General features: G+C 49.5%; 1 protein-coding gene across 2 annotated transcripts in view; it reads right to left on the reverse strand.

The window, feature by feature from the left end:
- Nucleotides 1-24,357, reverse strand: part of PLCG2 (phospholipase C gamma 2) — a 141,082-nt gene that overhangs the window by 87,935 nt on the left and 28,790 nt on the right. The window lies entirely within an intron of this gene.

Here is a 24,357-nt window from a genome sequence, read left to right on the forward strand (position 1 = left end):
CGGACGGAGGTCACTCCCCCGAGGATGCAGCCACATGCCTCCATCCCAGAAACGTGGCCCGGCTCCTTCATTCCCCAGCCCCGCAGCCCTGCCCCAACTGCAGGATGATGTGCAAATAAATAAAATGCTTATTGTCTTAAGACACTAAGTATTGGCATAGTTCTATAGCAACAGATAACGGAGATAAGGAGGAATTCCACCGTGGCCCAGGGAGACCCCCTGCCCTGCCAGGGGATAACTGTGCACTGTTACATGGAGACAAACTCGACTGGTCCCTTCCTCCCCTCTTTTCTGTCAAAAAGCAACTTTTCCTGGGATGGACCCTTTCCATGTGCTTCTCATGAAGCGGATCCACTGCTCTCGACCTCCCACCACAATAAGCCAAAGACAGGTCCAAGGGTCCTGGAAATAACCGAAGTGCCCATCCCCGGCACAGTGATTAGTTCAGGGACGAGCACATGGCCCAAGTGAGGCCCATCAGAATCCTCCCGGGACTTATTTGGCCAGCGCTATTCATAAAATTTATCCCACTGCTGCCAGCTGGTAGAACATGAGGCTGGGGGAGCAGAGATGGTGTGGAAAGGAAAGATTGAGCCCTGATGTGCTCTTTGAAGCCCTGGGTCCCTTGCCACCATAAGAGTCCTGGTACCTACATCTCAGTGCTTGAGCTGAACAAAGAAACAGGAAAGAGAGGTATTCCTGGAGAAGAGAGGGGAGGGAAGGAGATCTCAGCTTTGAGGCAGGGTCAAGGAAGAAGGCAGATGAGGTCCAGAAGGTGAACGCAGCATCGGGGTTGGAATAGCAGGAAAGGTGCCTGGCCATTCGCAGGCAGCAACAGGAGTGTGGGTGCAGAGAATGAAATCATAGACGAGAGGATGGAATGAGCTACGTTTTCTGCTTTCTTACAGGATCTAGCTAGATTGAAAACACTAGCTAGATCCTGTAAGAGGGGACCAGAGTCATGAAGTAACGTGGAAAGAATTTAAATAAACAACATTTGTTCTGCATCCTGTGAGTGGTGGCAGTCACACAGATCCATACATGTGATAAAATTCCATGGCACTATACACCAACACACAAAACAAAACACGAGTGCGCGTAAAAATGGTGAAAGCCAACTGAGGTCTGTAGTATATTTCATAATATTGTTGAGTGTCAATTTCCTGGGTTTATAACTATAGTTATGAAAGACGTTACCAACAGGGGAAGCTGGATAAACGGTACACAGAAACTCTGTACTAGTTTTTCAATGCCTGCAGGAATCTAAAAGTGTTTCAAAATAAAAAGTTTTAAAAACCACTGATCAACTACAGGCGGCCCTATCCCTGGAAGGGGCGATGGTGTCTATAAACCTTGGGCAGGTAGAGGGGTGGAGGGTCCAATCCCCCTTCTTCACCCAACCCTGAAATCTGGGAGTCTTTTCTCTTTATCTTTAGTCCACTATACAAACAAGCAACAAAACACAGATCCTTTGTGTGTTCTGAAATGCATAACCTTCTAGAAGGAAATGGGCACTGCTGATGCTTTGGCAATTACCTAAAAACATGAAAGGTATTCACATTTATTCTCAGAAATTACTCACCCACCCAGCTGACGGCTAATCAAGAGTCTAGTGGCTTCAAGCAAATATTTTCTTTTCCTGTCTAATCTAACAACGATTACCTAACCAGTGTCTTTCCCCATAAAATATCTCTAAGAGGGAATCTTTGAATTAGCCTACTGTGAGTTTTTTTTTTTCTTTGCAGCAACATTATAATAAAAATTTGAATCTTGACCAGTGTGGCTCAATTGGTTGGGCATCATTCTGTGCAGAAGGTTGCCAGTTCGATTCCCGGTCAGGGCGCGTGCCCAGACTGTGTGCTTGATCCCTAGTTGGGGCTGTGTGCAGGAGGAGGCTGATCGATGTTCCCCTCTCACATTGATGCTTCTCTCCCTATGTCCTTTTCCTTTCCTCTCTCTATAAAAATACTTTTTTAAAAAAGCAGAAGAATTTATTAAGACCTTCCCTGACCACTCTAAAAAAAATTTGACAGATGTGACTAAAAAAAATTTTCAGATAATGTAACATTATTGTCCTCAGGCAATCACCAAGTCTTATCAATTCTACTTTCTAAATTGCTCTTGAATTTGTCAACTTCTATCCATTTCCAAGGCTAGCACCACTGTTATATCTTGCTTGGCCTACTGAAGGAGCCAGAAGTTACTCCCAGAACCATTTTTATGAAAGGCTCATGCCACTCCTGGGCTTCAACCTTCAATGGTGCCTCACAGCTGTTAGGACTAAGAACCAAGGCCCAGGGTTGACCCTGCATGCCCTCCCCTTCCATGCTCCTGCCAGCGGCTCAATCTCAGAACCTCCAGTGGGTCGCACCACAGACATCAGCACATGCTGTTGGTTCTGCTAGGAAAGCTCTTAGCCTGGTTAGCTCCGAATTCTCCCTTCCAGCCTCAGCCCACTCACCACCGAACTCACAGAAAGCCCTCCACCCCCTCCTACTATACAGACCAAGCCCCTGTCCCCCACCCCAGGACCAGAGGCAAGTGCTTCCTGGTGAGAACTGTGGAGTCAGTGCTCCTTCCCTGGATGGTGCTCCTTTCCTCACCGTGTGCCCTACCTCAGGCAGAGATGGTGGTATCCGGTGCAGCCTAGTAAGCAGTTGTTGACAGAGGAAGGGACAGAGGGAGATGGGGACACAGACAGGGACAGCACTAGAAATGGGGCAGAGGGAGAGGGAGACAGAGAGAGACAGACACACACAGATACGAACAAACACAATCAGAGACACCCACACAGGGCAAAAGAGGGACAGACACCAGAACGCACAGAGGACAAGCCACTCAGACAAGCAGAGAGATGCAAACACACACACACACACACACACACACACACACACACACACACACAAAGTCAGACGAGGGAAAGCAACACATGGGACAGAAAGACAATGAAATACAAGCAGCCACCTAACGATGCAAAAGGCCCTGATCTGTCATACACTGTCTTTCACTTCAGCAAATGCAAGCACCCTGTGGAGGCCAGCCCTGTCCCAGGTGAGGGCTGCAGGCATCCACCTTCCTCAGCCAGGACTGGTCTCCTCCATTATGTCATCCTGACCCTTTCTGTCTCCCCCCCCCATATGTACTGGCTTACTCATCATGCTTCTGAAAAGACTATGCTTCCTCCATTGAATTGCTTTTGCTCCTCTGTAAGCGGTCAGTTGACGATATTTGGGTGGGTCTATCTCTATGCTCTCTGTTCTGTTCCATTTCTATTTGCTCATTCTTTCGCTGATACCACAGTCTTGATAGCTATGGCTTTACAGTAAGCCTCGCAGTGGGGTAGCATCCGTCCTCTGGCTTTGTTCTTCGCTATTGTGCTGGCTCTCTGTGGGCCTTTTGCCTCGCCACATAAACTTTAGGGTCAGTTTATCAATAGCCACACAATAGCTTGCTGGACTTTTTATTGAGATTGTGTTGAATCTGTAGATCAAGTTGGGAAGAACTGACATATTGAAAATTCCTGTTCATGAACATGAACTAGCTATTCATCCTACTTTTAACCATCAGCCAGACATTCTGCTGAATGTACTTGGTCCAGGTCCTGAAGAGTCTTACAGACACATCAGTCTCATCCTGGGTAAAAATAAAGGCAATGACAATTGTGTAAAACTCTTACAGTGCTAATGCTTTCTGAGTGAGGCAGGGATTCTTGTTCAGGTGTTCACTGGGCGAGCGGGGCGGGGGGTGGGGGGGGATGCTCACAGGAGAAGGAGTGTGGGAGCAGGTTGGGGCGGAAGAAAGCTAAATTAAGCTGCGGTCTTCAGCCTGTTGGCACAGGGCTCTGAACCATGGATCCAGAGCCCCGTGAGTTCTCTTGGGGGCAGGAGGGCTGGCCTCTTGTTCTCCCTGCCTTCAGCAGCTGCGTGCGTGGGATGGGGGGGGGGGGGGGTGCAGGCCTGCTAATGCCATCTGGGTGGGCCAAGACAGCACCTCTGCGCTGACTTCTCAATGCTCACCACACTGTGACGCAGGTACACTGACTGTCCCTAGCTTATAAATGAGGAAACTGTGGCATGGAGTCCCCTGGCCAGGGTCACCAGCTGGCAAGTGGAAGAACCAGGATTTGAACCCTTATATTGCTTCTTGTGGTCAAGCAAGTGACAATGAGAAGCAACATTAGGGTGTGCGGCCCTCGCCCCACTGTGCTCCAACAGGAAGGCCCACCGCACTCGCGCACACACGGGCTGCCTCCTGCCCACATCAGATCCCATTTACGTGACTTATCCCCAAACTGCCTCCCTCTCCACCTCCCTGAATTGACGCGGCCTGCTATTTTTATATCTGTGCTATAAAGTTCCTTACTAGCACCGTTTGCATTTATAGGTTTACTTGTTCACCTGTGTATCTGCTCCCTCCTCTAGGCCCCAGGAGAACAGCGACTGTGTCTGTCCCTTTACAACCGGAGCCTCACAGCCGCCTACCTCAGGGCCTGGCTCAGAGCAGAAACGCAGACCTCTGTGGAATGAGTGAATTAGGTTTCTCGGGTATCTTGGTTTGGCTTTCCCCAGAAACAGACCCTGGGACAAGGACTTGAGCACAAGCAGTTAATTTGGGAGGTGATCCCAGAAAACAGCAGTGGAGGAGCAAGACGGCGCTCACGGGGCCCTCTGGCAGTCTTCAGAGTTCACTTCATTGAGAAGCGAGGGAGCTGGGGTCTTTACCCTGCAACCCCTATCTGCTGTAGGCTGAGGGCTGTGTCTGGGGCCTTAACTCTCCAGGCCTCAGGCAGAGGGCTGCAGTGTTCACACCACGCTGCCCTCAGCTTGCAGAAGAGAATGCTACAGCAATCGGGGTGAGCCCTCAGCAGCTTCTGCTAGGTCAGACGATCCATTTCTGTGCCACCCCACGGGATGCAGGGATCATTATGTCTGAGGGGGCAATGGCCCACTGTCTCTCTAGTTTAGGCAAAATGGTGATGAATGCGGACAAATACCAGTTACTGAAGAAATCAGCTTCCCTTGGCTCCCCCAGCAGAGCCACTGCAGGGAGACAGGACAAGATGTGACTGCCCCGTATACCCAAAAGTAGTTCCAAAGGTATCTCAGACCAGTAGGTGGGTCTGGAATTACAGATATCAGTGTGTTCTCATTCTCTCTCTCTCTCTCTCTCTCTCTCTCTCTCTCTCTCTCTAATGTCTTTATTAAGATACTAGAGGCCCAATGCACAAAATTTGTTCAAGAGTAGGCCTTCCTTCCCCCACTGCCAGCACCGGCTTCCCTCTGGCACCCGGGACCCAGGCTTCCCTCGCAGCCCCAGCTTTATCCAGAAGTATTTCCGGTCTAATTAGCATATTATGCTTTTATTATTATAGATAGTTCACATACTATACAACTCATCCACTTAAAATGTACAGTTCAGTAGCTTTCAGTACATTCACAGACACCACCACGGTCAATTTAACACATTGCGGACGGATCACGAGAATTCTCATGTTTTCTGTTCTAAGGTTTGTGGCCAACCATGAGAATTCTTTAAAAAGATATTAGCTTATAAAAACATGCAATAACATCAAAATGCAATGGGTATTTAAAATTAAAGCGTGCCTTTAACATTTATGTAAAACGTTTTTTGTACTCGTTCAATAGAAACTTATCTGGCCACTGGGTAAAGCTAGCAATAAAACTACGGGGCTGCAATGTGTTTTAATAACATTTTCATCAGCACAGAGAAACCCAACCCTTTAGCTGTCACTCCCCACCTTCCCCTCAGCCCCACACCAGCCCCTGTGTAAATCTGTCTCTACAGATTTGCCTATTCTGGACATTTTATATAAATGGAATCATGTAACATGTGGTCTTTTGTGCTTCGCTTCTCTCACTCGGCATAATGTCCTCAAGGCTCACCCATGCTCTAACCCAGGGGTCCTCAAACTACGACCCGCGGGCCACATGCAAATACAAATATTGTATTTGTTCCCGTTTTGTTTTTTTACTTCAAAATAAGATATGTGCAGTGTGCATAGGAATTTGTTCATAGTTTTTTTTTTTTTAAAATATATAGTCCGGCCCTCCAACGGTCTGAGAGACAGTGAACTGGCCCCTGTTTAAAAAGTTTGAGGACCCCTGCTCTAACCTGTGCCAGGGCTTCGCTCCTTTCTGTGGATGAATAATATTCCATTGCCCAACCACCCACTGAGGGACACTGGGTTGTTTCCACCTTGTGGCTATGAACATTCACGTACAAGCCTGTATTTGAACACCTGCTTTCAATTCACCTGCTTTCAATATCTCCTCAGAGAGGAAAGCAACCCTCCACTGACTACACCCTCAGGGCTGCAGGGGAAATGGTGAGGTTCCCAGCCATCAACCTGAGCCGGAAAGGTGTAAAGTCACCTGCTGAGCATGAGCCTGTGGCTGGGGCTCCATGAGAAGACAGAGATGGAGCCCCCACCAAGCCCTTCACAGCTGTCACTACCACTTCCCAGGCCTCCTGGGTGGGCAGGGGCCAGCTCCATGGGCACCAGAGACTGCCCACTCTTTGGCCACCCCCTTGATTGACAGGAGCCTCAAGAAGGCAGGAAGCAAATCCCTCACCAGCGGGGATGGTTTTCTATGGTGATCAGCAGTCTGAGGGGCCTGCTGAGCACTTTGGTTGACGTGCCCTGCACTTGATCTTACACCACTCAAGGGCACCCATGGGGTGTGGAGCAGGGAGGAGGGAAAGGCCTTTAGCACTCAAACAAGTTAATCCCAAACCAACGTTTTGACCAGCGCTGGAGTTGCAAACTCACATGTTCCCAGAGGCTTCCTAAGTCATAAGAAGCTTGTGGCTGGTGGTTAGTGGATGGACTCAGGTGCCAGCCCACCTGGGTTCAAGTTCAAGGTGGCTTCAGGCAGGAGCTTCACCTCTCCATGCCTCCAGGTGACCAATCGAAGCACTAAGAGCTCTTTGAGGATTAAATGAGTATGTGTCTGTGTCTGTGTATGCACATGTGTGTGTTAAAATAGTGCCTGATTTTAACTCATAAAGATGTACGAACTTCTAAGCTCTTATTAGCTATTATTTTTAAGATTAATGCAATTGAACAAAGCTGCTCATGTAAGGCATGAGAAAAACAGTCTCTCGATTTATCTATTGTGGGAATTGAAGAGGCAGATCCATGTGTACTACTGTGGGAAAAAACTCCACAACGGCGTATGTAGATAGGATCTGGATGTATGTGCCTGTGTCTGTAGGTATTTGCTTAACCACATGTATGCACACACGTGTGCATGCAAATATTATACACAGGTGTCCATTGCTACTCCAATTCTCACTATCTGAATATCCACTATAACCTCCAAACATTGTTGACCCCAAATGCACCTGCGCTGAGACCACACCTACAGGCACCCAGGAGAATACCGGTGTGTATCAGCTGCAACAGGCGCTTCAAGTCCAGTGCTTTCGTGTTGAAAGTCATCATGCATCTAACTTACCCAAGGTCCCGCCCGCTTAGTGCGTCTTTCTTGAGCCCTAGCATTGCCTTCCAACAAGCCAACGACCAGAGTCCAATTTAGATGACATCTGTAGTATTTTTCATAGACTATTTCATTGCCGTGTCTATGAAGTTACAGAGTAGAGGACAGAATAAGAAAAAACGAATTTCAGAACCAATACCATAGAGTATCCTATGGAATTTTCACAAACACGCCCAGTAACAGTGCATTAAAGTGACAAATGATTAGATATTTGTTGCTGTCAATGCAGACGTATTTGGTGTGCTGGTTTCTAGACGTTTAAGGGTGTTAAGCAATACTGGGCAAATCTGATCAGTTGGTTAATGCACTACATTTGTATCCATGTAATAAGGACGCTATACTGCTGTGCTGTCCAAAAACGATGCTCTCCATCACATGTTCAGGAATGCAGTGGGCTCAGCTAAGAAGGGATGCCTGTGTTTGTACAAGTGCATGTGTGTCTAAAAGTGTGAGAAAAGGTAAAGAAAAAAAAATTACCACCGATTTGCACTGGTTAGAATTTTTGACACACAGTCATTCAGATGACTGACTTTATTCTCAAAGTAGGCTGTGGTGGCCAGAGCTCAGACCCTGCACGCTGGTGCGGTGGGGCTCAGCAGCCGTGCTTCCTGCTTGAAGAAGTAAGATAACAGCCATAGCAGCAAGGCCTCATCTTTGCACAACCCTCCCCCCTTCCCAGCGTCACCTGGTCTTCCCCAGGTCCCGTGACCGCCCGCTGCCCTCCCCACCAGTCACCTGCAGGCGCACAGTTGGGTTTTCAGCCCCCTCCCTGCTTAACTCTACCACCCACTTTGCTGACAGACCACATGACCCTGTTCTTCAAACTCCTGTTTCCTCTCTCCTCCCACTGTTGATTCTGGGCCCCTCTCAGGCTGCCCGCCACCCCGCCTGGACTTCCTCCTACCTTCACACCAGGCACGTGGCCTTTTTCCCAATTCCCACACTCAACCTCCAGGGGCACCATCTGCCAACAAGCTTAACAAGACATCTTCAAGGAAGCGCCAGACGGATTCGCGGGGAGAAGAGACAGCCAAGGCTTGGCCTGTGCACCTTCCCACATGAAGCCCACCCTCCTCTCCTACTTTCTGTCATTCGATCAGCCAGGTAGTGACTGAGATCACGCTGAGAGCGAGCGGGGATGAAGCAGACAGTCCCAGTCCCCACCCCCGGAAGCTCAAGGCCTAGAAGGGAGGACAGACCCTGTCCAAACCGGCACAGGAACACGTCAACCTACATCTCAGAGGAGCGAGCCACCATCTACACTGGGACTGCTCCCCAGCAGCGGGGAGAAAGGCTTCTCTGAGGGCAAGCGTCTTGGCTGGGTTCTGACGGCTGGAGTGAACCTGGTGACGGGACAGGAGGGAGCCCTGGAGAGCAGAGACCTTCAAGTCCCTGCTCAGCTCCGCAAAGACAGGTGGGGGCTTGGGCAAGTCACCTCTGCTCCTCCCTCACCTGCACACACAGTGATAACAAAACCTCCTTCACTGAGCTGTTCTGCAACCAAGATGCAATTACACGAGCTAAAAGCTCTGTGGTCCCAGGAGGTCTCAGTCAAGCTGAGATTAGCTACTGGGATGAACGTTCCCTCATCCACCTTTCTACGACACCTTCACCACGGCTGGTGGTTTCACTTTGTCTCAGCGCCGGGTCTCGGGAAGGACCCTGCTTAAAAACCCAGGGGCGTGGGTTATTTCAAATACATAGCGACAGCTGACCTTGAAGCCAGAAAAAAAAAAAGTGTGATTCGCTGCAGCACACGTCGTTAGAGAAGGTCTAACCTGGGAGAGCAGAAAGAGCCCAACTTTACAAGAATCTAGCAGACATGCGCTTCAAGTCGAACTCCACCTACCCGAACTATGCGACTTGAGGTGGGTTTCTTTATTCTGGCTCTGCCTCTGCTTTCTCATCTGTCAAATGGGGAAATAGTATCTATCCCATAGATATACCTAAAAGAACTTGGTCAGACGTAAACTGTTCTGTGAGTTTTATATATTAAAATCATTTTAAAGCCTAGAAATGGAGGAAGGGACTGCCCTCATCTTTGTTCAAAAATAATGAACAATTGCTGAGACTATATGGACAGCCAGTGGACAACACTCCAGCCTCACACTTCCCCGTGGAGAGACTCAATAACAACACGCAAATAATTAGGTAGCTGTTCCTATGAAGCTGTGTAATCACCCAGAAATGTTTGCTGGACCGTCTGGTGGGTGTTTAAGAGTTTTAAGTGATCCTGGAGAAACCGACCAAGCTTCCCTTTCCTCTGGGGACTCCCTCTCCCCAGGCGAGCAGGGAATTCACTCCAACAGGAATGTCTGCAAGAAGGAACTGGGCATGCCCAGCTCAGCCTTCTAGTCCAGATATGGTTCAATCTATGCCCCAGGAACCACAGGCTCTGCCCTACTCCCTGCGGGCAGCTGCTTCTAAGATGCCTCTGGGCATCCCACAGTCCCAGTGACAGAGTAAGTCAGGGGTCAGAGGCCACAGACTCTCCAGGCAGCTCAAACACAGAGCAGACCTTCTCAGCGCCATTCACCAGTTACCTGTGTCTTGGTTCTCTATTGTTTCCACACTTGGGAAGAGGAGAGAAACGGGAGCTTTATGACTTGGCCAGTTAAAACCCAAACACGGACCATCAGATAATTCTTTACATATTCACTGTTATAGTGTCACCCAAATTTGATGTCTACTCCCTCCTGCTGAAAACAAAATGAGAACAATTTCATGCATGCGACATGCGAGATGACTTTAAATGGCACACACATTGTGTTATGTCTTAATTGTGATGTATTTTCATGTGACTTGGAAAAATACTCATCTAGCTCCTCTAAATGAGATCAAAATTTCTTCTTTATAAATTTAAGTTAAAAAGAGTAAGTCAATTTTAAGACATGTATTAGGTGTAAAACAGATGGAATGCAGAAAAGACAAAATCGTTAAGGCATGGAAGGACTTCTCACTTTATACAAAGCCTCTTAAAATGTTAATTTGTTTTGCTTTAAACCAGTTCTGCATATCAAAACTACACAGGAGAGCCTCCTATATGAAAATAAAATACAGATTTCCCTTCCCCCCACCCTCCCAGACTGACCAGTTTTTACTTTTGGTTTTTTTGGAGCCATATACTTCTGTTTCTGACACTATTTCTCACATTTCAGTCATTTGATTATCAACTTTATAAAGCTTGTCATATCTGCATAGCGCTGGCACTGTTTGTCTAATATTTGTCTTAAAATCAACTCACCCTTTTCACTTGAAGAGCTATATTTTAAGAATAAGTTTATGCCTTTGGTTAAAAAAACATCTCACCCATCTATATTAATAAAAGCGTAATATGCTAATTCGACTGGACGACCTTCCAGACCGAAGCCAGGGCTACAAGGGAAGCCCAGGTCCCGGGTGCCTGCTGGCAGCTGGAGGGAAGCTGGTGCCGGCAGCTGGGGGAAGGAAGGCCTACTCTTGCACAAATTTCGTGCATCGGGCCTCTAGTCCTATATTATAGGAATTGTAAACTAACCCTTTGAGTGCCAACCAATATCCTAGGAACTATGCTAAAATTGCCAAGGCATTTTTGCTGATTTTATAGCAGTTTAGGAAAAAAATTATGAATCACAAGTAAATGAAGTTACATATTCAAAAACTTAAGGAAACCTTTACTACATTTGTTTTCATCTTTGACATATATTGTCTGCTGATCGTATTATAAAATACGAGTAGAAAAAAAATTTGAACAAAACATATAAAGTTAAAATAGAGGGACACCTTTCTCCAATATCTTCCACAAAAATCGTCATCTTCACAGCAAGAATTGACATATTTAGCAATATCATCATCACTAATAAAAGCAGACTTAGAACTGGACGCCATTTCGAAGCTTTAGGGCTACAAAATCTGAGGAAACTTCATAAAATCGTAGTGCCTGTAAAAAATTAGGCAGATAAATGCCAGTGGTCAATTTTAGAACTACAAACATTCGGCATCATAAGTAATCTGCCCTTAGGTGCCATCTGTCAATAAAGAGTGTACTACTAGCATCTAACAGTGACACTGCAGGAGGAGCGCAATTGCGCTCCTCAGCACTCTAGGGGCTAAAGTCAGTGGAAACTGGACAACTGACTAAATTCTGCGTAGAAACTGTGGATGCCTAAGGTACAGCCCTCAGCATAGCTCTGCGCTATAAAGGGAGAGAAGCAATGGTTAGAGGGAGTGAGGCCGAGTGAGCCACAGAAGGACTCACAGAAAGAGACAGAAGACAGAGGTGCTGGCTACCTCGGGGAGCAGTCAGATTCGGAGCTTGGGGACAGTCTAGATCCAACCCGGTAAGGGTGGGGGTCATGTGTAAATTTGAGCCTATACCCACCATTTGTGCGTCTTACCATATGTATGTGATATCTTATTAAAGAAAACGTATGTCTTTCAGAAAGAGACGCATTCAAATGTTAGAAATAGAGGTGGGTGTGGCTATTAGGAGGGAACCTGAGGATGGAACTGTTCTGAATATTGACTGTGGTGGTGGGTGCAAGAACCAACACGTGACAAAATTACATAGAACTAAGCACACACACAGAGCACAGGTAAAACTTGGGAAACTGAGTAAAACTGGCAATGGATTGAATCAAAGCCAATATCCTGGCTGTGATTTCACACTATAGTTTTGAAAGGGAAATTGGGTCAAGTCTACATGGATCTCTCTTTATGTGAATCTACAATTATCTCAAATTTTCAATTAAAAAATAGAGTATCGCCCTGACCGGTTTGGCTCAGTGGATAGAGCGTCGGCCTGCGGACTGAAGGGTCCCCGGTTCGATTCCGGTCAAGGGCATGTACCTTGGTTGCGGGCACATCCCCAGTAGGGGGTGTGCAGGAGGCAGCTGATCAATGTTTCTCTCTCATCGATGTTTCTAACTCTCTATCCCTCTCCCTTCCTCTCTGTAAAAAATCAATAAGATATATTTTTTAAAAATAGAGTATCAAAAAAGTAAAAAAAAAAAAAAAAAAGACCACCACACACACACACACACATGCTTACCCCAAACACATGTTCTCCTTGACGTGATCAGGAAGGCCATAAAGGACCCTCAAGGGAATTGTGTCCCTGCCACTGACTTGTGTTCCCTGGGCGCTGCATGGAAAGCATGCTTTGCCTTGGCACCCGGGGCACAGTCCCCCTGGGGGACACTGGAGAGAGCATTCCTCACTCCCACCCCGTAGGCCACAGCACCATCCTAGACGCCAGCTCTGCGCTTTCTGCCACCGTCCACACTATTTCTAGCCAGACCAGAAATAGATGCTTGTGCTGCCTCCTGATAAGGCAGCCATTGAAACCCAGAGGAAGTGGCATTGCTGGGCCTGGCGTGGGGGCCCACCCATTCGCAAAGGACAAAGACAACCGAGAACACAGTTCCTATGAACGTCTGCAAGGAATCCAAGTGTTCTCAGCCCCCACAGAAGAGCAAACACAAACCCCCGCCCCTTCCAACAACAGCCTCCCATTTCATCACACCCTTCCCCACCGCAGTCCAGCCAGCAGCACTGCCCAGAAACATACGCTCATTCTTCGAATCTGATGGTTTGCCCTTCATTTTTTATAGGGAAAGAACCGTTCTGAGAACATCGACAATTATCTCCACTTTGACCACTTGGGGTAAAGAAAACTCTAGAAGTTGACTGATATTGAATCCTCCCATGGAAAATGCTGGTCCTCATCCTCCTATCTGGGACCTTTTGGCTTCAGAGGAAACCAAAGAGGAGAAAGAGCAGGGGAACCAGGTTTGTAGAAACACCTAGCACAGCCAGGCAGCAAACCAGAGATTCTGATACAGGTATGCTCACAGAAGGCCGAGATGGCCATCTGCATTTCCCAGAGAGGGACAATGAGGCAGAGGTTCAAGGACTTGTCCAAGGCCACACTGGTCCAGCCAGGATTCGAACCCCAGCGGTCTAGCTCCAAAGCCTTCACTCTTACCCACTGCGCAGGGAAAGATGCGTCCTTTCCAAGGAATACCTCCCCCTCTCAGACCTCGCCCTGGCCTGGTCGGTCCTGCTGGATCCTTCCACGCAGACGCGTCCTCGAAGGATCCTGGCCCAGAAGCCCCTGTGGGTAGCGGCAGCTCTGGCAGTGTGTGGTCCACTGACCACTAGCCAAGTGCCTAGTGTCCATCATCTCAGTGGTGCCTCCCTGCCACCCTAAGAGGCGAGTGGCCACTGTTATCAACACCCCCAATTTGTAAGAGAGGAAACTGAGGCTCCAGCAGGTTAGGTGAGCTGGGGACCAGCTCCAGAGACGGGGCTCTCCGAGGCCACCCACACCCGCTTCTACGGAGACTGACCTGCCAACTCTGCCAGCAGAAAACGGAACGCTGCCAAGGTCAAGCCCAAGGGCAAAGACGCCTGATGTGGACAGAACAGACCAGGCCCTCCCTAGGGAATATTTATTAGGTGCCAGAGCTGACTTCACCACCTCCTGGATCCTCCCTCCAACCAACCGTAGGAACAAACCCCCTTTTTCCAGAGACGGCTCAGGAAAGTGAGGTCATCCACTCGGGGCCACCTGGCTGAGCCACGGTGCCAAACACAACACGGCAGTGCCTGGGGGTGTCTCACGGAGCCCTGCAGACAGGCGAGCCCAGCCCTCCCCTCCCCATTGCCAATTTCCAGCCAGCTGCTCCACAGCGGCCCCTCAGAAAACCCTGGGGCGGACAGGGTAGATTCTGGCTACCGGTGCGTACTTTCTATGAAGCCAAGTGTCCATGGGTGGAGAGAGATGCCAAAAGTATTCAGGGTTTGCACTGCCGATGCCAGTGATTAGATAAAGCAGGCAGAAATGCCCTTTCCATTTGTCGGTCGTCAGAACAGGCCTGGGGCTTCCAGACACCTCCCGGTGCACCAGCAGGGACTGGGCCACACTGGCCGGACACTGCAGCTGACCGACGGAGCCATGACCAAGAGGAAGGGCTCAGAGGGACGCGGACAGCCTACACGAGAAGGGCCTGGTTCCAGAAGCCCTGTCAGAGCCTGGTGAACACACCACCTGTCCCGCACCCCACCCCTGCCACCCCGTCTGGTCAAGAAAGCCCTGCATCAAGAAGTAACATCCTCCTTCTTAAAGGGGCGATTTCATCCTGGGCTTTCACGGGGTCCTTAAACCCCAAAGGTGCCCTCACACTGCAAGTTTCCCCTGTAGGGAAGGAGCCCAAGGGCAGGAAAGAGCATTCCCCTCAGCTCCAGGCCCAGCTCAAACGCCCCGGTCAGGGAGGCCTTCCCTTCCTCTTCTGACTTCCCCTTTCCTGGCTCCCATCGCATTGACGGTAATTACTCATTCCCCTGCGTTAGCGCTGCAGCCCAGCACCCTGCGAGCTGGGCACACCGGGGGCCTTCAAACAGCTCCTGCTGGGCACACCCGGACCTCTGGCACAGGACCACCCTCCCATTCTGGCACTCGCCCTGCTCCCTCACAGCTAGCGGGGCACCCACAGTCCCCACCACCAGACAAGGCAGGACTCTGTCTCACTCCCCAGCTTTGTAGGAATGGGGTCTGGCCCTCACTATGCTCTCAGTCAGCTCCACCTCAGGCTGTTCACCGAAGTTTAACTAAAATGGCAAATTCTTCTAAAAAAGGGAAAGAAGAGCAAGCATTAGGAGATATTCATTCCTTGTTTGCCTGTTGCTGAACCTGAGGATAACTCCTGTAAATCGGCTACTGTGTGGAGGAGAGGCCAGGAAAGGGATGCGGGCAAGGTCTACAACCACCACGATTATGATGGCTAATGTCCCCCACGTAGTCACAAGGAGGCACTGCAGAAGGCTTTGCATGCATTTCCTCATTTGAGTTTTACGATAGCTCCACAGTATTATTCTCCTTACTCCCGTTTAACAGGAGAAGTCTGCAGCTGAACGACTAGAAAGCCCACAGCTGGTAACTGTCTCCAAGCTCCCGAGCCCAGGGGTGACGGGTTCCTGCGAGGCAGGGCCTGCGGAAGCCAGTCCCTCTGCTGGGGGCAGAGAAGGGCCCGCTGCCCCTGCTTTGCCTTTGCAAACGAGTCTTCACTGTGGTTAGCAAGCCAGCCCTTCATTTCCCCACCAGGCTGAGTTTTGCAAACTTAGGGGTGGGGGGTGGCAGTTCCTGTTGCAGCCAGCTAGAAGGTGAGAATCTTCCTTCCCTCTAGAGAAGGCAGAACTGGGGCAAGAGGGTCCCTCGAGGGGGTCTGGCGCAGGCAGGTCCCTCCCACGCGCCCCTTGCACAAGATCTGAGTCTGCCCAGAACACTTGTCTGGCTCCATAGTCTGGGGCCAAAACCCACAAGCTGCCTACTCCTGTCCCAGCATTTGCCAGGGACCCAGCTGGGCTCCCAACTGGACCTCGGGCTCAGACAGGGGTCCACAGCCCAGCCCCACTATGGTGTGGCCACCCTGACCCCTGGCTCCCATTTCCCCAGTCAGATGGAGACACAACCAAGGAGCTTAGCAAAATGCAGGACCCAGAGCTTGTGCTAAGCGCTGCTACCGCCTTCCATAGATCATCACAGTAATGGCCGTGCACATCCACTCATTCAGGCAACAGAGAACTGCTGAGGGCCCCTGTGCCTGGTACATTTGGGGAAGCTGGGGACAGGCAGTGAACCAAGTAGACCAAATCCTGCCCCCCGAGGAATTAAGGGGGGTTAGACTGATAAACAAATCAATACATGTTCCTTCTGGTAGTGGAAATGCTGTAAGAATTAAACCAAAGAAGAGTGAGGCATGGGGACCATACGACAGGGAGAGGAGCTCTGGTAGCAGGTGTGATCTGGGAAGCCTCCCGGAGGAGGTGCCCGCGAAGCTGAGGCTTGAGAGAAGTGAGGGCAGATTGTGGCGCATGTGTGGCAGGAATAGTCCAAGAAGAGCCAACACCAAGTGCAAAGGCCCAGAGAGGGGAAAGTGCATGGTGTGTTCTAGGAAGAGCAGGAGGCCACTGGCTGGGACGCAATGCATGTGCTCCCTGGAGCCCACATGGCCCCTGGTGCCTGCCTGCCTCGCCTCTCCTGCCTCCACACTCCGTGACACCGGCTCTGCATCCATACATCCAGTCATTCCACCTGTCTGCAGCCCACACCTGTACCGTCTCTGCACCTGCCTGAAGTCCATCCCCTCACCTTTCTCATCCCTCCCCACTGCGTTACCAGCCCCCTCTAGGGTCCTCTGGAGTCTGCTGCAGCCCCTAGTGGGTGGTCCTGCCTTTATGTATTAAGTTGTCTCCCTGCTCCTCAAAAGGCAGAATGAGGCCGCTGGCAAGCGATTTGGCAATCACCAAGTACCCCAGAAATGTACACTCCAGCCCATGGAGATTCCACCGCTCGGCACACACCTGCCTGGAACTCCCACCCCGCTGACTGCAGCGCTGCCTGCAACTGCAAAGGAGCAAGGAGATCAACGTGAATGCCCGGCATTGGAAGAGTGAGCGAACGGGTCTGTCGTCAATGGGGCTCGCGGTGGCAATGTGCAGAAGATCTGTAAATTGATGTGGATAAATCATAACAACTCAGTGCAATGTGGTGTTCTGGATGGATCCTGAGACAAGAGTGGAAAAGCTGGTAAAACCCAAAAGAATCTGGAGCTTAGTTAACAGTCACTGCACCAACATCAACATTCTGGTGTGGGCACATTCACCCTGTGATGTAAGGTGGGGTGACCTGGGGGGAGAGTATGAGGGAACGCAGTGGGATCTCCGCAATTCCTCTGTAAACCCAAAATTATTCCAAAGTTAAAAGTTTGTTTTCACAAACTGCTGAGTACAAAAAAAGTTGCAAAACTTTTTAAAATGTAGACAAACTGTAATGACTTGAATAAAAAACACAAACCCATTATCATGGGTAAGGGTGAGTCCAGCTTTCCCATGTATTTAAAGTTTAAAACATAAAAGAAAGGGTACACACCAACTTCACAAAATGATTATTTCAGGGAGAAATGACAGAGGGCTTCATAGCCATTATCTATAACATTTAATAAAGAAAAGAAAAAAAAACATCTCAAGCCAATACAGTAATGCTCACAGTTGGTAAACGGGTCAGGGTGCAGAAGTATCCTATATAATAAAGAGGCAATATGCAAATTGACCATCACACCTTCACAAATGGCTGCCTATGACCAGACCGGCAGGGGGGTTAATGAGGGACGACCAAATGACTGAACAAGCAGGCTGCGTGGGGCGACCAGGCCAGCGGGGGGGGGGCGGGGGGGGAGGAAGGGGAGCTGTGAGGGGTGACCAGGCCAGCAGGGGGGCCAGTTGGGAGTGACCAGGTTGGCGGAGGGGGGCAGTTGGGAGCAACCAGGCTGGCAAAGGGGGCAGTAAGAGGCGACCAGACCAGTGGGCGGGGAAGGGTGCAGTTGAGGATGACCAGACCAGCAGGGGGGGCAGTTGGGGGCAATTAGGCTGGCAGGGGGGGCAGTGAGGGGTGACCAGGCCGGCAGGGAGGGGGCAGTCAGGGATGACCTGGCTGGCAGCAGGGGGCAGTTAGGGGCGATCAGGCCAGCACACAGAGGCAGTGAAAGGCAATCAGGCCGGCAGGAGGGGGCAGTTAGGGGCGACCAGGCAGGCAGGTGAGAGATTAGGAGCCAGCGGTCCAGGATTGTGAGAGCGATGTCTGACAGTCAGACATCCCCCAAGGGATCCCGGATTGGAGAGGGTGCAGGCTGGGCTGAGGGGACCCCTCCCCCATGCATGAATTTCGTGCACTGGGCCTCTAGTCATTTATATAATATTCTATGCCCTATAATGTATTTTGAGATATTTCATAACTTAAAAACGCAAGCATGCATTACAAAAGCTCATGAATAGATGAAAATCACAAGATCAGAAAAAGGCAGGGCAGAGCTGAGGTACATCCCTCATCATCATTAAAACCAAGATTGCTAGTTTGGCTCAGTGGATATAGCATCGGCCCTCAGACTGAAGGGTCCCGGGTTCAATTCCAGTCAAGGGCACGTACCTCAGTTGCAAGCTGGATACCCTGGTTAGGGTGCATGCCGGAGGCAACCAATCGATGTCTCTCTCTCATATTGATGTTTCTCTATATATATGTCCCCCTCTCCCTTCCACTCTCTCTAAAATCAATGGAAAAATATCCTCTTCAGGGATTAATCTGACACAATCTATGAAAGGTTCGATGTGCACACCCAGGGGTTCCTCTGCTAGGAAGCAATCCTGCAGAAGTGTCAGCACAGGGATGCAGGGGCAGGGTGCAGGGGCGGGATGCAGGCGCACACTGGAAACGACACTTGTCTACCTGTAGGGAACTCCGGTTAAATAAACTACAGTACAGCCACCATCTGGAACACAAGACAGCCATCAAAAAAGTGATAACAGACTCATGTGTACAGACAAGAAAGCAATCTATCCCAGAGGTCAGTAGAGGAAGTGCCAGCTGCAGAAGAGTAGGCGTGTGTGGCCCTATTTTTGTTTTGTACGGTGGTTACCAGAGGGAAGGGGGGTGAGGGTCGTACAGAGTTGAGGGGGTCAGATATATGGTGATGGAAGGAGATCTGACTTTGGGTGGTAAACACACACTGCAGTATGCAGATCATGTTTCATAGAAATGTATACTTGACACCTATATAATTGTATTAACCAATGTCACCCCAATAAATTTAATTTCAAAAATACTGTACACAAATTTGTGTGCCTAAGTGAATGTGTACATACAGATATTTATGCACATAGGAGAGATGTTAAAAAAAAACACACCCTAAATGGTTAATACTGGTCACCTTCCGGATTTGGGGACGGAAGGACAGGGGACTCCTTTTCACTTATACTGCTTGCGTTTGTTCTAGTAAGCAGGTATTAGTTGTGCAATAATAGAGCAAGAACGGGGCCCCTTTATCTCAATGTTTGCAGCGGCTAACTAAAACCTTAAAAGCCTAGCAACACACTGAAGGTAGAGGAGTGGCTGAATAACTGTGGTTCAGCCACGCTGTGAGCTCTTCGCAACCAGTAAAAAGGTCATAGGCGACTATGTGGGTCAGCTGAACCGGAGAGGCTTCCTGAGCTGTTTCTCAGTGACAGAGGCAAAATGCTGCGTGCACAGGTGGTCAAGTCATAAAGAAAGTGAAAGGCCGCTGGGAGGGAGGCGGGAGGACCGGGAGGACGCGTGGGGGGCTTTCTGGGAGCTGGCGATGCTTAGGTCTGGATTTGAGTGATGGTTACATGATAGTTTTCTTATAATTATTCATCATACTGAATATTTAACATGTGTTGCTCTAAAAAAAAAAAAGCTTAAAAACACAAAATAAAGCTGATGCAGAGTCTCTATAATGACCGCATGCCCACAGCTCACTGACACCATTCCCAGCCACTCTGCTCCCAACACCCTGTTCCTGTGGCCTTTTTCCCTTTAAACACAGCCAACGCTCTCTGACCACAGGGCCCTGGCACGCGCCAGGACTCAGAACCGGTTCTCTTGCAGTGCTCATTCTCCCCTCTAGGCCACGCTGCCCAGGGCATCTCCAGGCCCAAGCCAAGTCCAAACAAGACAACACAAACAAACAAACAAACAAGAAACCAAAACAGTGGGCCAGGTGTCAGGAGGCCTGGGTGGCAGGGGCCATGGCCCTGGAAAGAGGCCTCTAGGGAAGAGCCCCAGGCCTTTCTCGGTTCCTTTTTTTCTAATCCAACATTTGGAAAAGAGAAGGAATGCAAATTGAGGGGAAGGAAATTCGCATTTACTGAAGCCTTCTAGGTAACACACCCTTCCCCAGGCGCTCTGAAAAGGGCTTCCCAGCCGAGCTTCACAGCAGGTTTGGAAGGTGGGTACAGTAAGGGCCGGCTTCGGTATCAGGAAACTGAGTTTTATAACTTGCCTACGGTCACACACGGGGGTCTTCCCAGAAACCCTGCCTGCCCCAAGGACCCGCCAATCAAAACTGTGGCTGATACAAGCAAAGGAGAAGACATCATGCGACAATAAGAATCACGGAAGTCCTCAACAATCTAAAACAGACCATAAATCGTTGGCCTGGGAACTACCTCTGACCGCAGAGGAGTTCTGTTAGGTCAAGATCATCGTGTTTATTTGTTTGAATCCACACTTTTTAAAAATGAGAGAGTTTCATAGTAACAACCTGCACTTTCAGCCACAATCCTGCTGACCATGAACCCACAGCATGGGGTACAGCCTGCCCACCTTGTCGCAGGCACGCACGGGCTTCGCACTAACCACTGTGCTCACCAAACCCGGCATCTCACCCTCTCCGCTGCCCGTGTTTCTTGTCATTTGTCCCCAGGACCCAGCCCATTTCTCTTATTTAGGTCACCTGCCTGGCCTCCTACCGTCAGCTGAGTTTCTGATCACGCATCTGGAACAGAAAGGGTAGGATTTCAAAGGAGTAAATGCAAAGTCCTAGGCTTGGGTCTGAACACTTCATTGCGGCTGCACGAAGCAGCCAGAGCTCTCCAACCCCATGGAGCCTTCATGACTGTAGTAGACATTAATTCACCAAGCAGCTTCCCATGCATCCCACCTAGAGGGTCCCACCAGGGACGCACAAGGTCAACAGGGAAATGCATCCTACGGCCACACGAGCATGGTGATGGAAAATCTGTGGAACAGAGGCAATTCCTTATGGGAACCGAGGAGGCTGAAGAGAGACAAATTCTAGGCCAAGTGCCCTGGCTTCAGTGTCTGATCGGTTGTCCACGGGAATCAGGAGGCTGTTCTGTAGATGACCAGCAATAGAATCTAAGACTTCCAAATGGCTACATTGAAGAACTTACTATAAAAACAGACAAACAAATCCAGAGTTGCTCAAAAGTGTCTCAAGCTGCCATGATAGACATTGGAAAAAAATCATGGCAAAGCTAGTCCAGCTAAGTGGCTTCAGGAAAGTCATGCTACTTTTTGAGACTCGGTTTCCTCATCTGTAAAATGGGCAGACTCATCAGGAGGCATAAGGAGGCTTTATAAAGTGTCGAGGATAGAGGCTGATAAAGCCACTCAGAGGACACAGTAAGTAGCTGCTGCTTTTATGATATTTAGTGGCTTCTCTATCAACTGCCACTGCCATTTATTGTGTTACTGTAAGTGCTTTTTATATATTAACACATTTCATTCTAAAACTATAGGTCCCATAGTTATTCCTATTTCATCAGTGAAGAGACGGAGGCCCTCAAGATCAAGCAACTTGACCTCACCCCTAAGTGCAGAGCTGGGATTTGAACCTGGGAAGTTCACCTTCCCGGTCCACCCTTTTGGCCACAACACTTACCGCCTCCAGCTACCTGAACGAGGAAACTGGTCATATTAAATGTTTTTTTCAGTCTCTTCCTTCTCTGCCCCTGGCAGGAGGGAAACATACCTCCAGATGGAGATAAAAGCTAAGGACCCAGGGGTAGATTTGATGTAGCAGGTGAAGGAGGGGTCAGAGGACCCCAGTTCTCTGGTGTGGGCAGCTGGGTGGGGGTTCATGAACCTCTCACTGAGATGGGAAGCAAGGAGGCGTTGGCTGTAAAGGGGGAAACCCCAGGTTTGTTGGTGACAAGCTCCATTTTGGTCAGGCTGGATTTGAAGGCCTTACGAGAGGCCCAGGTACAGATAACCAAGGGGCACCTGCACATTTCCAAGTTCCTACCCCAAGTTCAAAGTTCCCCTCAATGACTTTTTCTGAGAAACATCCCAATCCCATGTCTTTCTCTACCCCACACGTACTCTGTCTCAGCATCGTCACCTTCGTGTCTACCCGTCCCCCCCCCCCCCCCCCCGGCCTTGTGCTGTGAACTCCCGAGGGACAGGACCTTGCTTTATTCAATCTGGGAACCGTGACGCCCAGCAGTGTCCAGCACATGGCTGGTGTTCAACAAACATTTGCCGAATGGACTAGTGACAGGGGTCCCAGACGGGATGTATATTTGGAAGTGTATGAGTTTCCTATTACTGCTCTAACAAATTACCACGAATATAGCGGCTTAAAACAACACACGTTTATTATCTTGCAGTTCTGCGGGTCAGAGTCCCAAAACGGGTCTCACTGGGCTAAAGCCAGGATGTCGGGGGGACGGGACTGCGTTCCTTCTGGAGGATCCAGGGAGGATCTGTTTCCTTGCCTTTTCAGCCTCAGGCTGAACACATCCCCTGGCTTGTGGGCTCCTCCTCCATCTTCAAAGCCAGGATGTTTCAATCTCTCTCTGACTCTGACCCTCTACCCTCCCTCTTCCATCTTTTAAAGACCCCTGTGATGACATGGTGCCCACCCAGATCATCCACGATAACCTCCCCATCTCAGGCCCCTTAATCACGGCTGCAAAGTCCCTTCTGCCAGGTGAGCAGGTTTGTGGGCATCTTCAGAGTCCACTGTCCTGCCTCACAGGAGTCATCCTCACGAAAAGGGGATGTCATGGGCCAGGAAAGGGCAGAGGTCACAGACGGCAACCAGTGACAGGAACATGATCCAGCCATGTGATGTTTTTCATTTCTCAGCCCCAGGGTTATTCCATAATTATAACAATTACTACTGAATTTGCATACCCACCCCCATCACCCCGTCACCTCACAAGTGTGGCTCAGACAGAACATGGAAAGAGGGCCCCAGACGGGTCCAAACAGAGTCCCAACAGGAGTCCCAGGTCCTGTTTCTCCACAGAGACTAGCAGCGGTCTCTAACATTCACATCTGCAAGGCCATTTGGAGCCAAATCACAATTTAATAATTGTTTTAAAAATTAAACCAGCCCTAGCTGGTTTGACTCAATAGATAGAGAAGGGTCCCAGGTTTGATTCCGGTCAAGGGCACATCCCCAGTAGGAGGCATGCAGGAGGCAGCCAATCAGTGATTCTCTCTCATCATTGATGTCTATCTCTCTTCCTCTCTCCCTTCATCTCTAAATCAATTATATATACATATATATTATATATTATATATATATATTATATATTATATATATATATATATGTATAAAATAATAAAAATTTTAAACCAGACAGGGAGGAGCTTGCTTGAGGAATCCCACAGGCAGTGAGCCGCATGCCCACCCCACCTGCACCCCAATGTGGTGGCAGCACACAGGAAGCCTGACCTCTGCGAGCACACAGCGCATTTCTCTTCCTGCTCAAGAGAGCAAGAGAGGAAGCCGCTCTGCAGAGTAATCCCGGCCACAGGGGCTCGTGGCCGCCTGTCCACAGACAATGCGGCACCAAGCCCAGGCCCCAGGGAAGCCCAGAGCACCCCAAGTCCTGAAGGCCAACTGAGACAGTCCATCCAAGTCAGAAGGGCAAACACATGAACAAAACGCCATCATCTGAGAAGTTACCTTCCTATGAAACCGTAATAAGTGTAGCATGTTGTATAAGTTTCCTATTGCTGCTGTAACAAATTACCACAAACACAGTGGCTTACAGCAACAAAAATGTAATCTCTTTCAGTTCCAGGTCGAAATCAGTCTCCCTGGGCTGATCAAAGTGTGGGTAGGGTTGGGTCCTACTGGAGGTTCTGAGGAGAATCAGTTTCTACACCGTTTTTAGCTCCCGGTGGCCTGGCCCTCTGCATTCCTTGGCTCTTGGCCCCTTCCTCCACCTTAAAAGGATATCACCTCTGCTCCCGTCATGGCACCCCCTCTGCTCACTCTGCCCTTCCTGCTTCCTTCGTATAAAGGCCTTGTGATTTCATTGGACCCACCTGGACAATCCAGGCTGGTCTCCCCATCGCAAGGCCCTTAACGGCATCTGCAAAGTCCCTGTGTCACATAAGGGAGCAGATCTATGGGCTCCGGGGATTAGGACATGGACATCTTTGGGGGCATTATTCACGCCTACCACAGAGACCTCCCTTTCCACTTCCTGTCCAGTGATCTGCAGAGGAGGAGGTGCATTACTT

This window comes from Myotis myotis, unplaced genomic scaffold, assembly GCF_014108235.1.
Source record: "Myotis myotis isolate mMyoMyo1 unplaced genomic scaffold, mMyoMyo1.p scaffold_m19_p_19, whole genome shotgun sequence".
In the NCBI taxonomy this organism is placed as follows: Eukaryota; Metazoa; Chordata; class Mammalia; order Chiroptera; family Vespertilionidae; genus Myotis; species Myotis myotis.